Genomic DNA, 15,723 nt, shown 5'->3' with positions numbered 1-15,723 from the left:
TCCAGTCCTCAATACATGATTTCTCGGGGGTTCAAGGTTCACAATGAATCCCTGAAGCACACACTGCCATCTTGTGGCCACAGTGTTAAACTAGGCTACACATGTGCTGCAGGCCCAAAACTGATTTAAAAAAAGAAATCTCTTTTCGTGTTTATTTCCAACAGAGCCAAAAGTGTGGGTGGGTTTATGGCTGGTTCTGAGCATACTGAGATCAGAGGAGAGAATGATGTTCTTCCCTCATTTTCAATGTGATTTACTTTAGTGTTCTTGTTACTGGGCATGAAGGAGTGAAGTGAATGCTGCATTTGGGTATGCTCATAATTATAGTGTCTTTATTTAGACATAGAAAGTGCACACAGCACACATATTCTTCCCCAGAATACTATCTACTAATAATGGCTATGTTCTATTCAAGTGTCACAGCAGTAAGCCCTGACAGTGAGCCAGCATAAACAATAGCCACACAAAACAAACACACATAGTCACTTCTCAGTTAGGTATCACATTTCCACACGTGTGATTTGTTATGTTGATATGAGGAGGTTGGATATGCATCATGAAGGCTGCCTGTGCATCTCAAAAAGAGCAGTAGATGACGCTAAATAGCTCATTCTGAAAAAAAGCCTTCATTCAGTTTCAGTTACACACCAACAATTTTAGTCCAACCACAAACCAAGGTAAACAGAAACAGCTAACATTATGTTTGAACAGAGACGTTCTGTTTACATTTTGAGGAGTAGGCCTACTTTAAGTATTTATATCCGTAACAAGGTGGGGTTCAAGCCAATTCCATCTTCAATGTAGCAGCATGAAAAACCAAGTTACTCTTGACATACACACATGTGTAGTGATTGATTGATTTTGAATTATCCCTTTATACAAATGGTTCAACTTTTATTGGTTTACAAAAGACCAAATGTACATTTGCAATAGTCAAACTATAATTTCATTTCAAAATCAAGGTAATTTAATCGTATTAGTCTTCAAACAAAGTAATCAAATGCTATAACAAAAAGGTTCCCTTCTTGAATAACATATCAAGTTTTTCATAGTCATCCAGATGTGGTACACCCTAAATTGTGCAACAACTTTTTGTGTTTATGAAATTTGAAAACTATTAGGTATTTTCATTGATTTCAGGTGCTTAATATTATCTATACCAATGCAGGGGACAATCATGTAATTTAGTTTTTGTATGCCTATGTTTAAATACATTATAATTGTAGGCACCACCAAGGTGGAACTTGTTGGAAATGGGTCCATTTCCGACCCGGATGGTTCAGGGGGAAACTTCCAATAGAGTCTGTCTGCAGACCGCAGCAAGGAGGCGTTTCCTATAGGGGCGTTTCCTATAGTGAACGACGGGAGCCGGCTCTCGCCCGCGAACGAGACGTTTTTTGTTTTGTTTTTGCGGAGGGATCTAGATCGGCATGAAGGCACATTATGCAATGTGCAATGTGGACATTATCCCGCTTATTACACATGGCCACATTCTCAACAAAGTAACGACATGACTCCCAATAATAATTGAAATGCTTTTATGGATTTAGAAAAAGATTTTATTGATTTAAAAAATAGTTTTTTGTATTGATTTAAATTGACATGCATCCGCTAAGAAAAGTAGTCCGTTGTTACTGTTTGAACTAACGTAACAACGGCAGGAACTGCTTCTATAGTGTTTTTGAGGAGCTTTTTGATTACAGATTTGAAAACATCGTTGCTTGCTTTAAAAGTAGCACAATTCATTATGTCAAACCTTGAAAGATATCCCTGCCCTATGTCTGGACCGCTGCGTAAAAAGGAGGGTTTCTGACCCATTACTTCTCTTCCTACTTTTTGTCCCCCTCTTCTCCCCGCTGCAGCCTAGCAGTTGATCTCAAAGCACGCTCCCCTCTCCTGCAGGGAGAAAAACTATATTTATATACTTTATATAGGTTGATACAGTAGCCCCTTTTTTAAAATAGTTTTTATAGGTGTTGCCCTCTGTTTTGTGTAGCGTGGTTCTACAAGCAAGTCAATGCATTAATTGGGTGGTATCAGAGAGTTACACGGGTCTGTAAATGCAATGAAAACAATTGGCCACAGCAAATCATTTATATTAAACATGTAATTTTTACTTTTGAATACTTTAGTACAAAGGATGTCTTGAATAATTTAAGTGATATATGTGTACACATATAAATCATTAGTCAAAACAGCGCTACATTTGATTTAATTAAAAGGTATAATATGTGGTAAACTGAAGAGCCCTTTGGGAGCCGAAAGAGCCGGCTCTTCTTGGTGAGCCAAATGATCCGGCTCAGCAAGAAGAGCCGGAATTCCCATCACTAGAACAATGACTTCTTCTGCGAGGATTTATAAAAGCAGCTGGATACAAAAAGTTAGGAAACGCCCCTATAGGAAACGCCCCTATAGGAAACGCCTCCTTGCTGCGGTCTGCAGACAGACCCATCTCGAAACTTCCGCCCACTCCTCAGAGCTGTCTTCATTGCTGCTGAACCATGTATTTTACAGGTTAGTATTTCATGGTAAAACAAAAAAAAAAACGATGTCAACTCCTTTAGCTGAGATTTATCTGACGAGTGTCAAAGAGATAATTTCATTTCGTGTTGAAACACTTCTGTTGAACTTTAACACGATGATATATTCCAATCCGCAACATCTCTATTTGTGTCCCCTGAGTATAGTCTTGCAGGCAGGTTAGTGGTCGGTCGCTGCACCAAAGAAGTAGATGTTACTTTTACCTGAACTAAGTCTTAAAGGCAAGTCTCCAGGATTTAGGTTTAATTCCTTCACACAGTGTTTTCATTTGGGCTCCTCTATGTAGTTATAGCTTAATTAAATTGGTATATTAATGTGCTGTTTAAGAAAGTATTTAAATATTACAGAGGTGTAGCCTACTGGTGAGTGTTAGATGTTTATATGTTCAAAGCTTTATTAACTTATATTTAACATGTTTAATGATGAGTAATATGAGTATGAGTAATAGCTAATGCTGTAACTTGCAATTAAACACTATGGTAGCCTTGCTACACGGTTATGCAGGTGATAATGTGTAGACTTTGTAATGCCTGTAACTCGTTTCTTTCTTTTAGTCTCATGTCAAATGAAAGAATTGTTCCAATAACTATTAAATCATGAAGAGGGCTTGGAAAATAAGCCGAGCTCAGAGGGTCCACATGCTTAAATAACTATTTCAGAGGTTCACCCAAACTACATTTGTTTCAGATGTATTTGTGTGTAGCATTTATTACATTACAGGGATTACAGGGTAAAAAAACCGAGTAAACACTGTCAGTACATTGGATTCTGGAATTTGACAGCGGACCAACTGCTGTCAGATTAAGTGTCTTCATTTCAAGATCCAGATTATTTTAATGCTTTTATAGTCCCAAGTGTTATTTCACTTCAGCATGGTTCTGTTTTGGAGTCCTCATTAGTGCTAATGAGAATTCAATGCCACAGTAAAAAGCCCCCAACTGAAGGACAATATGAAACATAACAAAAACAAGAAAAGGTTCCATGTAGAAAAATATGTTTTCTTTTAGAAATAATTAATAATCTGTCAAACAAAAGGAAAACATACATATGTATACACTTCAACTAATACTTCAAAACATGAAGATGTTGTTTTGATAACAATAATGACAATGCTGTGATCTGCTCTCAGTGTAACCTGACTGCTGTAAAGGCATGAAGATCAGGCTTCATGTGACACTGTTCTCTGCCTTCCTGAATTATTCATCCCACTCGAGTTAACAGTGGCTATCCGGTGTCCTTCATTCAGCACATCACAGTGGACGGAGTCCCATCATGAGAATCTCTCCTCCCCGACCGCCAAAGGAAACATTTTGGACTGTTTTAAGAAAAAGGTAACTTCTTTTTGTCATATAAATTACATTCTCTACATAATAAATGTTATGAAGTAAGAACACTTTGTGAGTTGTGGTGTCTAACTGTGTGTGAACGGCTCCTGCACAAGGATCACTAAGCGTGTCTCTCTTTGGGGAGCTTAGAGAGCTTTTGTGCGCAGCCTGTCAGTGTTCGGCTGCTGATGGAGCCCCCTCAGGCTGCAAAGAAAGTGGAACCCTGTCGAGTGTGGTGACCCGTGTCTTCTCCCTCCTGTAGTTAGACTACCTGGTGATACAATTGCACCACAATGGAAATTCAATCAAGAGATGGAGCGGAGTGAGCAGCAACTACTCTTCTCTCCCTATCCCGCTGGCCTGCTAATCTGGATAAGACTCTTCACATTCACAAACTGTAAGTACAATTATTGGCATTACAGTATATATCAGATCATTTTAAAGGTGTGTTATAGTTGTCACCTGCAGTCAAAGCTTTATATAGTTACACATGCAATACTTAGCACTTCATCAGTGGTGGTTGTGCGAAGAATGACATGTGTATGGGGGTTTGTTGCTATCACTGACACCATGAGACATAGGGAATGTTTACTCGAGAAATGGTAGAACATAACATTCCATGCTTTGTTGCGGTATGCACTGTAGCAATGTCAGAGACGTCAACATCCGACTGTTGAAAAATATGCTGGCCAGATGATATTTAAGTGACAGATTGGTGTGGGAAGCAAAAAGGCAACTGTATGCTTATTCAGCACACATACATAAGGCTAAAAGGCAACACAGAGTAACTTTAAAACCAACTGTTTGTTACAGAAAGACACATTGTTTGCATCTTAGAAAGCTTTTGACCACTTTACTGGAAGGGTATAAATAAAAAGGAACTCATTCACCATTCAGAGGAAACATCCATCACCATGGATACTGATCTATTGCACTGTATTACGTGTAGTTTGCATCTGAATGTCTTCCAAACCACCATCTGCAATCTGCACTTAACTCTATTTATTACAGACATGTATAATGTGACGGGGGCTGCAGCTGGTGATGAACCCACAGAGAAGTTTCTCCCAACTCTGCAGCCCCCCCTGGGTTTTACTCTTTTGATGCACGTACCACTTTAAAGAACTCTGGTCCCAGCGGCATTTCTTACCTGCCGAGCATCAAACTGCAGACAGGCAAAATTAGCGTGAATGCAGTGAATGTAGTGAATGTAGTGCAGTATTTAGCACCTTTTGAACAAAATGTATTTTTCTCAGTGAAACCGGAATAGAGCGAAAAGGAGTGACAATTGTGTCTGACTAAACTGTCATTAGTCAGATGTCCTGGAACATGACTGCAAATAAAAGATGAGTTTCTGACTTTTTCTAAATCCAATCCACAAAGAAGACTTGCAAGGCAAATGTTGATTATGTAAAATGTGCCTAACCAAAATAATCTTGAGAAAATGTGCCAGATTTCATAGTTTTTTTTGTGTGGTAGTTTAGGTCGGTTAATTCAGCACTGATTCAGAATGCAGTCCCTACCAAAGCATACGTTTGAAAGATGAGCTCCTGCCAAGAATTAGTAACTTGTCATTGGTTGCTGTTGTTCTCAGTACTGTGACAGGACAATTAGCATAATCAGCACAACGCGGTACATTTACAGTTGGACAGTCTGGGAGAAGGCATGATTAGCAGTGTGTGCAAACAATCATGTCGTATTCCAGCACTGTGAACCGCTCATGAATTTGACAGGGTATCCATGACAACTGTAACAAATGAGTGTGGGCATGGTAGTAAATCCTCATTTGGTTTTGAAATACACCAACATGTATGTCAAATGAGCCCTAAACCATTTTTTCTTCCTTGAATGGCGTTTTTCAAACCGAATAGTCCTTCTCAGAGCACGCTGCCAGTATGTCTTTGACATCATTAGGGAAATGGAGGAACATTACACTCTGTGGGGCTTACAGCGCACGCATTACGTTTCAGCAAACTACTCGGCTTTATGCAAGTGGCTTATTTGCATCGGATTGCAGGAGCAACAGGCATGACATATTACAGTTGATATATATGCTGATTTTCCCGCCCTGCAACTGAAAGAAAAACATTCCAGCTCGCCTCAAACCTGCATCTTATTGGTCGGTGTTATGTTGCGAGAACAAAAGGGTCTTTATGTTCAGGGCAATGGTAACTGTCAGTCATTATGACACAGCAAGAAGAAAGAGTGTTCGTGTCTCTCTTGTTACACACTTTAAAATAATTTGTCTCTTTGCATTCAGTATAAAGTATGCAGGAAATGATTCAGCACCTCATCACCCTGGAAATAATTGAGCAGGAAATTGAAGACTTTAATGAATCCTTTGTAATTCATTGTCTGCCATAATGTGCACCAACCATTAATGTTGTAGTAACTCTATTTTACCACAAGATGGCTGCTAGGTACAAACAGACAAGGATATAGTGTTGACTAGCCTGCTGATGTTCTTCCTAGAACATTCTTTCTCCAGGCAAAGCAGGATGAATGGGACATACACCTTGACATAAACAGCCTGTTTCTACATATATTCTGTAATTACTGTGTTGTCGAATCATTTGGAGATAACTCTGGTCCTCTCCCAGATTTGAAATGTGTTTACTTTTGAAGTATTATTACCCACCATGTACCTGCTAAAGGGGCCCTGATTTAAAAAAGTGGGCATACAGAACTAGATGAATGGGGGAAAAAATAACTTATACGTCTCAAATCAAATTAAACATGTTGTGCTTTTAAAACAACAGAACAATAAAACCCTATTGCAAAAATTCGAATTGGTTACCCTCATCAGTCAAAACCATTGTGATGGTGATATGTTTCTACTTTAGGTCTAGCTGATATGATACGTGATTAAATTGCTTACACTGCAAAACACTCACTTTAAGTGTGATACATTTGTCATAATTGGCACGTGTGTCTCGTAAACCATTTTCAGTAAACATGAATCACAATGTTTGGTAATTGATATATAGATAGAAATATGTTGTGCCTTTGTGTTGCCTCAACCACTGCAGAGCAGAAAAAAGCTTCTCCACAGTCTGCTGGGTTTCTACTGCATCGCCATGTACCGCCTCTGTTGCTCACTTGTATAGTAACACAGTTTAATGCTACATTAGATATGAGAGTCTCATGCCTTCCTAAATAAATTATTGTGAGGCCAAGTGTTGGGTATAATTTGTAATGCATTTATGAAATTGAACCTTATATGGATCGCACGTTTACCACAATTTAATGAAGTGTGCAAAGTCTTACACGACGGCCCATTTCATTTAAAAATGCACTTAATTTAGTGCTTTTTTATGGGCGGTTCACATGTGATTTGACTTTTCCGTACCACTTTACAATAAGACTACACTTATAAAGGATTCCTAAAGGGTTTATAATTAGGTTATTAATTAGGTTGTAAACACTTTATTAATCATTAAGAACCATTTATAAACCAGTTCTAACATAGTTTTCATATCAACTCAGGCTCACTATTTGGCAAGATGACTAAGCCTTAAATTGGCTACCTAGCTTAAAAGTCTTCTTCATCAGCCAGCATCCTTGGTATCTGTTGCTCACTGAGTTGATTCCCCCCTTCCATCTTGATGTTTCTTGGCATCTCTTTTGACCATTTATTTACGAGTTACTAACATTTATAGTTGCCAAAAGGGAGCCTTATTGTAAAGTGTAAAACACATTCCCATTTATTAATGAGTCACTACCATTTATAATAAGGCTTAGCAGTACAGATAAATGTGGGCTCACTATTTGGCAAGCAACCGGTCACAGTTTATCTCGTCTTATAAAAGCTTATTAATGATTTATAAAGTGTTCACAACTTAATTAATAAATGAATTACAAACTATTGGTAAACCCTTTATAAGGGTAGTCTTATTGTAAAGTGGTACCGACTTTTCTAACATGACCACAAGATAATGTATAACTCAAAACAATTGCCACTACAGAAAATATTACAAACGACAACAAAACATTGTCCCAAAATGTTATTATATTATAACATTGGCGCACTATACCAAAGAATAGACTACACTTTAATTTCCAACTTATAAAGGTCTATTCAGGAATTTCTCTGCTCATATTATTAGAGAGTATCCCCCTTTTAACGTTAATTTTAACTTTTAATTAAAATGCAAGGCACATTGAACATTTGAATAAATTGTGATGTGTAATTATTATTTGTAAGAATCATTAAAGCCCTAGTTCATAGTCATTTCTCAAAGCATCTATTTATCTTGAGATTTCAAAATGTGTTATAAATGATATGATCTCCTTTTTCTATAAAATAATAATAGTTAGGCTGATAAACCACTACTTGCTTCGAAGACACTGTTCAGCATGTAGGTTTGGAGTGCCCATGTCTGTCTGTTCTTAAATATATGTAAAGGTCAACATACTAGATGACTCACAGAGTAGGCTGAGTGCAGCTGAATATATAAACTAAGTAAACAGGGGGTATATCTGCCCGGCCTTGCAACAGCATGTCGAGAAATGTCCAGAATGTAATGGAACATTTTTGACTGATGAGTGTCAAGGCGGACTGATGCAATAAGGAAGATAAATAAAGATAAACTCTGACAGCTAAGCTCATATAACGTCAACTCTAAATGAGATAGCCAGAGGAGAAAATACATTAATGTTAAATTATGCTGTACATTTAATGAGTTTTTGTGTTATGGGGCTAAAATTAACATGAGTGTAAAATGTAAAAGTCCCTGTTTTCAAATGCCTTTCAGCCTGATCAAGTTTCACATTATACATCCTACCCTTATTCAGATTCAGAGATGTCATGGCTAAGTGTCATTAGGATGCGTTTGACGATGCTGAACATTTTATGACAGTAATATAAGTCACCCATCTTTGAGTAATGGCGCTTAGTCTTTTGTCACTTGAGACAGTTATTTCTAGGGTCTTTTTGAGTTTCCGTCGAGGCTTTTGGTGTCGAGATTGGGTGTCAGGCAAGGCTATGTCATAGGACAAGCAGGCGCTAAATATACGCCCTGTTGCTATGAATGTTGCTGACATTGTGTTTTTTGTGTGCAAATTATGTAATTGTCTCAGCAGCTTATTCAACACAATTCATTTGTAAAATACATTTGTAAATGTAGAGATACATTGAATATATCATGGTTTAACCTTGATGGATTTGTTCATCTTGTTCGTTCAGCAAAACCTCACAGGTTGAGAGACAAAGTCTATAATGGTTTTCCTCCCCTGCAAGAATGGCCCAGATTCAAGGAAGTTGTAAAATGTGTTTCTGTCAGGGGGTTTTCTACATTGAGGTGAGGTTGATCAAAGTGCCGAGCAGAACAACACATGAGAATAAATACCTCCTTAGGTTCACTGTGTGATTTAAAGAATTGTAAAGCGAAATCCTTCAAAGAAATGATGTCCCTTAATTGTTAATGCTTGCGTTGTTTATACTTCACTGATGTTTGCCATCGGAATGAAAGGTTTCTGTCTGTAAAGCCGGATTATATTTGATCGATGGTTATGTGTTTTATTGAACATTTTTTAACACGACTGCATTCCCTGGAAAAGGGAAGCTGGTGAACGGTCCCATTTGCTGTCCCACTGCCCCGATTCAGAAAACATGTTGAAATATTTAAAATGCCTCGATGCATTCCAGTCACGTGTCACAGCCAGCGAGGGAGGCATGAAGGACCATCGCTTTAAGGCTGATACACTTTTGGGTGTCTGTGTGTGTGTGTGTATCAACCTCAAACAAGTTATATTTGGTAGCCATAGCAATAGGCAAGTCTTCAAAAAGTGAATCATCAAGACAATTTATAATGTTCATAATACGAGATAAATCGGGAAAAAAATCCCAATAGATGGGAAATAATGATGACCTCTTGATTTCAGTGTAGCTTGGACTTTGCCCTTGCTGTGCAACTGAGTGATTCTCAGTGGTGGACTACACAGTTAATGGAAATGTCTTATTCCTAAGTAAGTGTGATATTGAATGGCATTCACCCAAAAGGCCCGGTCCTATGAATCCCCAAAGTTGAACCGTTGCTGTGTGTGTGAGACAGTCAACTCAAAAGAGAAATCAACCTCAGCTTTATTAGCAAATATCCACTCACCATCACAAAGCAATGGATGCAGAAACACGCACACATTGACAGCCAATGTGTGGTGGGCAGAGGCCGGCCCCCCCACCGCTGAGCGTCAGAAACAAAGTGCTGCCTGCTTTTTGTTCTCCGTGGTGGGAGCTCTGACAGCTGGCTGGAGGCTTGAAAGCACAAGTGTGTGAGAATTGATTATTTGCTTCAGAGGACCCTTGCCTCTGTGCATCAAAGACCTCGCTCTAATAAAGTGTGACTGTTTATTTTACAGACATTCCTCTGTTTTCTCAGTGCTCTGTAATGCATTTGTGAATCTCTGTTGTCAGGTGGACAGACGGAGGAAAAAAGCGTTTTTGCTCATGCTGTTCATTGTTTTAGTTAAATATGTGTTTTTTCTTAGCAGCTACACGAAGAGCATTATAGCAAAAATGTTCTAATGTTCTTAATTTACTATTTGGATAATGGTCTTAAAGACATGATTCAAGCGCAGTGTTTATCTATTTTCTTCCTTCACCCACCTGACAGCGGCTCATTTCATGCGTTTAAACATTGATTGCAGGTCACCCTTGAAAAAGAGATCTTTTGATCTCAAGGGCTTTCACCTGGTTAAATAAAGGCTACAAACAAATTGATATAAATTATTATTAGCCAGAGTAATTTGACAGTTCATTTCTTCCAGGCTGTGACATTCTGTAGACACTAGAACACTTAAAAAAAGAACACACAAAGAGCCAATTACACATGAAATTATGAGAAAGAGGAGAGAGACCTGCGAAGATAAATCTTCATTCCAAGGGATTCACACATGAGTTGTTTCCATTTTGCCCAATGAGATGTGTTCCAAAAGGACAGCTTTGGACAGCTGGTGCTGAGAGATTGAGGCTTTCACGGAAATCCCTCTGTCTTAAGACTCTTATGAGGCGCAAACCTCCCAGCTCAGAGTGACTGTGCATTAAACAATGTCAGCTGCGAGTTGTTAGGACAGTTTTGTCAACTTTTCGAGCATTGTGTTCAATGTGGGCGAAGCAGTGTGTTGACATCTATTGTTCTCTTTTCAAGCAGGTTAGACTTTTTTTGATTTTTTTCCAAGTCGAAGTGTTGCACAAAGCTTTAGCATTAAGACTTGAGACAAGGGGAAACTATAGGTTACTTACGTAACAGCAGTACTCAGAGTAACATGAAGTGAGATGTCTCACGATGGGATGCTCTCATCGCGGAGCAAACAGAAGCATCAATCTCATTACGCCAATCCTGATTGGCTGGTGATCTTGACGTCAACGTCAGGGGAAATCACCCCCTATAAGTAGCCTGCGCCACGACGCATGCGTCATTCAAAATAAGCACCTCTTCTCGCTTCACCATAGCAAGGAGGGCCGTCTGGTGAGACATCTCACTTCATGTTACTCTGAGCACTGGGGTTACGTAAGTAACCTATAGTTCTCATTCATAACACTCCGTTCGATGTCTCACTATGGGAAATTGTAGCTCCCGTATTGCCAGACGAGCTTATCTCGAAAATCACCAAACCAACCAGAACTCAACAGGTTGAGGTCTGACTCAACCAGGTGCCCAGCACTGCTTGAGTCACACTGGGAGCAGAACGCCCATCCTGGACAGAGCCCAGGATGCAGCCAGACCCTGAGTCGAAAGAGCTCGCGGACCCGAGGGTGCCTGCGAACTCTGACTCGTATGGGCCCCAAAGCAATTGCTTCCACAAACCAGTGGGAGAGCCGTTGCTTAGTAACAGGCTTGCCTTTTAAAAGGGTTAGCCCAGGACACCAGGAGTTTGTTATTATGACAAGCACCCCTGATCTGTCCATACAGGTGCGTAAGCACGAATCCGGCTGCTGTTCCCCGGAGGGACCCAGCGGCGGAGGAAATGCCTCAATGTCCATTGGGGTACATGACCCAACCACCTTGGGTATAAGGACAGGGTTGGGCTTCAACAACACTCTCGTTTGCCCTGGGGTGAACCGAGTATGTGAAAAAATATGTACAGATAGTGCATGAAAACATTACTGGCTCGCCTGGCGGAAGCCAGGACCAGTAACAGCACTATATTAGAGAGACCTGGTGTAGGAATCTCTCGCACTCTGAATAGTGTTTATCACCCTATGAGGGAGTCTCACTGTATTCAGGTTGTACCACTCACGGGCCAGGCCCATAAGGCCAAGCGCTCTGGGTGTGGGTGAAAGATCGCCCCCCCCCCCCGCCTGGGACAGTATGTCCCTGCGTAGTGGGAGCTGCCATGGCTGCCCGCACAGCAGCTGATAAATCTCCGCCAGCCAGTACATAGCGGGCCAGTGTGGAGCTATTAGGATAAGTGTGTGGCGTTGTTCTCTCACTCTGGCCAGAGTTTGGGGAATCAGAGCCATGGGTGGGAACGCGTACAGAAGGCCCGAAGGCCAAACGTGTGCGAGTGCGTCCACGCCTAACGGTGCGTTTAAATCACGCATCGAAAAGAACAGCTGACATTGAGCATTTTCTTTTGATGCGAACAGGTCCACCGTGGCTCTACCATAACGCACCCACAGCTGGCTCACAATCCTTGGATGTAGAGTCCAGTCTGCATATAGTGGTGCACCTCTGGACAGTAGATCTGCCCCGAGGTTCATCACACCCGGTACGTGCGTCGCTCTCGGAGAGAGGAGACGCCCGCCGCTCCATAAGATCAGTTTGCGTGCCAGCATGTGTAACTGGAGAGAACGCAAACCCCCTTGGCGGTTTATATACGATATTGTAGTCGTATTGTCTGTCCTCACGAGGACATGGTGTCCTCTGAGAAAAGGCAGAAAGCGTTTTAGGGTGAGAAACACCGCTAAAAGCTCTAGGTAATTTATGTGCTCCCGCTGGAGGTCTCTGCTCCAGAGACCTCTACGGCACTGCAGCCAGTGGCGCAGTGCCGTTACGCATTTCACAGTAACCATTACTCTCCGCGCGCCATGACGCACGGGGTTTAAGGCGGCTACCCAGCGCTGAAACTCCCTCATGTGTAAGCGTCCTAGTCGTACGACCAGGATGGCTGACGCCATGAGTCCCATTAACCGCAGGCATGATCTGAAGAGAATATGTTTGCGCAGCTGGAATTGAGCGAGACAAGCTCCGAAAGCTTTCACTCTTTCCGCTGACAAGTCGGGCTGTAAAGGGCACCGAGTTCAGGTGTAAACCCAGGAAGAGTGCAGTCTGTGCTGGGCACAACATGCTCTTCTCTGTGTTTATCATGAAACCCAGGTTGAGCAGGTGCTTTACGAGGACACTTGTCTGTGTAATAGCCTCCTGCTCCGACTGTGCGAGAAGCAGCCAGTCGTCTAGGTAGGTCGCCAGGCGAATACCCTGTTGTCTTAACGGGGCTATCGCGGCTTCCGTACATCGTACAAACACTCTTGGACTGAGTGACAGGCCGAAGGGAAGTACTCTGTATTCGTAACAGATCCCCTGAAATGCGAACCTCAGATATTTCCTGTGTGGGTAATATACTGGGATGTGGAAATACGCATCTTTCAGGTCGACTGATGTAAACCAGTCGTTTTGTCGCACGAGACGCAGCAGAGATGTGTGAGTGAGCATTCTGAATTTGTATCTTTTTAGATATGTGTTCAGAACCCTCAAATCTAATATTGGCCGAATTCCGTTCCCTCCTCGTTTGGGAACGAGGAAATACTTGGAATAAAAGCCGCTCTGACTCTGTTCGGAGGGTACTATAGATATAGCCCTCTTTTCTAGAAGTGAGAGGATCTCTCTCTCTAGAATATGGGCTGACTCTCCCCGGGCTTGTGAATACAAAATGCCCCAGAAACGAGGGGGGGTGACAGCGAATTGGAGTCTGTAACCCCGTGTTACTGTCTTGAAAACCCAAGCAGATGTTGTGAGCATCTTCCACTGTGTGCTCCTTAGAGCCAGCGGAGATGTCACATCTCTTACCCTCTGAGACTCTATTTGTTGTGTTATGGGGCCCTCTAGTGTCTGAACACGGTGGTACCCCATCTCAACAATCCCCACCGTCACTGCCTTCACGGCCCCAGCCGGCACTACGCATGCGCGTGACGGTGGTGCCTTCACAGACCCGTTTATTATCCGCCTTTTGAGAGAGGCCGTAGCTGCTCTCAGAAGGGGATTTATAGTTAGCGGACTGTTTATTGTTTTTCTTTTCATTTTTTTGAGCTGCGCCCTTGGCCGGAGCCTGGATGCGTCAGCGGAAAATGGTTTATTTAAACAACAAAGATGTGACATGTGTTTTATGCGGACTTAAGGATGACGTTGAGCATCGCGGTTAGCATCGAGGAATCGTTCAGAGCCCTGGCGGACAACGCTGCGGCTCGGTAGGACCGTTCAGTCATGGTCGACTGGAATCGGTCCGCCTTCGCTGGCAGCGTGGGGTTCCTGCTTGGTGACGGTCCCATCCTCGGTAGGAGGTGGGTTGCCACCGGCGGTTCCATAGGCGGTATGCGGAGCAGGCCGAGCCTCTCCATACCGTCACAGTCTAGGGAGGAGGCACCCTGGATTGGGGCCTTGTTGCTAAAGGGCCGGTCTCTCCTCGAGACACCTCATCCAACATCTCCGGGAAGACCGGAAGGAGTTGTCTCTTCGTCCTCGTTGTTTGGGGAAAATGTTTCCCCTCGTAACGGGACCTGGAGGTCTCCTTGGCCATTTCGGGCCACGGGATGTCCAGCCTGGACGCAGTGCGCTGACACACGGCTTGCAGGTCCATGCTTAGACAGGGCGAAGCTGGTGTGCTATCGCCCGGGAGAGCAGCCATCGCTCCCGGCTTTGCAGCCTGAGCTGGTGACACGAAGATGTCGTCTTCTTACTCATCCGAATCAGACGGTAGGAACTCAGAGGCATCCTCTTCGTCCTCCATGTAATCCAATTCTAGGACATCCTCCGCGGGTGAAACCATGGTGAGGTCCAGCCGGGAGCCCCAGCTTGGTATAGCGTGGGGCCCCGCGTCTCTTGCCGCCACCGGGTCCCGGCCTGATATGGCGCGGGAATCCGGTTCCGCGGCTGCCGCTGTCGATGAGCCCCAGACCGTAATGGTGAGGGGCTCAGTCTCTGCGGCGGACGCCCCCGTGTCTTGATTGCCAGCCGGCAAATCAATGGACATGAGGGGATCCTGTCCCGACAGGCTAGCTTGTCGTGCTAACCGTCGGCGGAGGCTCTTCATGGTGAAGCGGGCACAATGCCCGCACGAGCCGCGGTTGTCAATAGCCTCCTGGGCGTGTTCCAGCCCGAGGCAGGAAGAGCAGACCTGGTGTGAGTCTGTGCCTGATACCTTCAACCCGCAGCCGCAGAGTCGAGCCTCCGAGTCCCTGACTCCTCTGGTGTGAGGGAGAGAGGCGTCCATCTCGTTCGCCGCGAGGCGTGGAGAGGACCCGCTCGTAACAGGTACGTCGAGAAAAAATGTGTTACCAATCTGTCTTTAATCCGGAGAAAAAAGGACAGTGTGGGTCTTTTTCCTCAAAGAATATTACCTGGTGTGGTAATATTCTTTTAATCCTTTTCTCCTCCGTGAGAAGAGAAACGTCCTCGCTACCGTGGTGAGGAAGTGAGGAAGAAAAAAAACAAGCTAACAACGGGTGTGTTGCTAACTTGAAAATCAAAACCTTACCTTAATTCCAGAGGAAGAACGGCGAGGTTGATTATAATACTAACTGGTGTGTTAGTACTATACTCTTCTGCGAGGCAGAATAGGGTAGCCGGCTAACGCCCGTCGACCGAAATTAGCTTTTGGTTCAGTCTGTGGACTGTTAAGCTAGCCCGGCTACCATTAGAGA

Source organism: Pseudochaenichthys georgianus, chromosome 21 (genome assembly GCF_902827115.2).
Source record: "Pseudochaenichthys georgianus chromosome 21, fPseGeo1.2, whole genome shotgun sequence".
Taxonomy (NCBI): Eukaryota; Metazoa; Chordata; class Actinopteri; order Perciformes; family Channichthyidae; genus Pseudochaenichthys; species Pseudochaenichthys georgianus.
The sequence above is the reverse complement of the archived record's forward strand: the minus strand, read 5'-3'. Positions refer to the sequence as shown.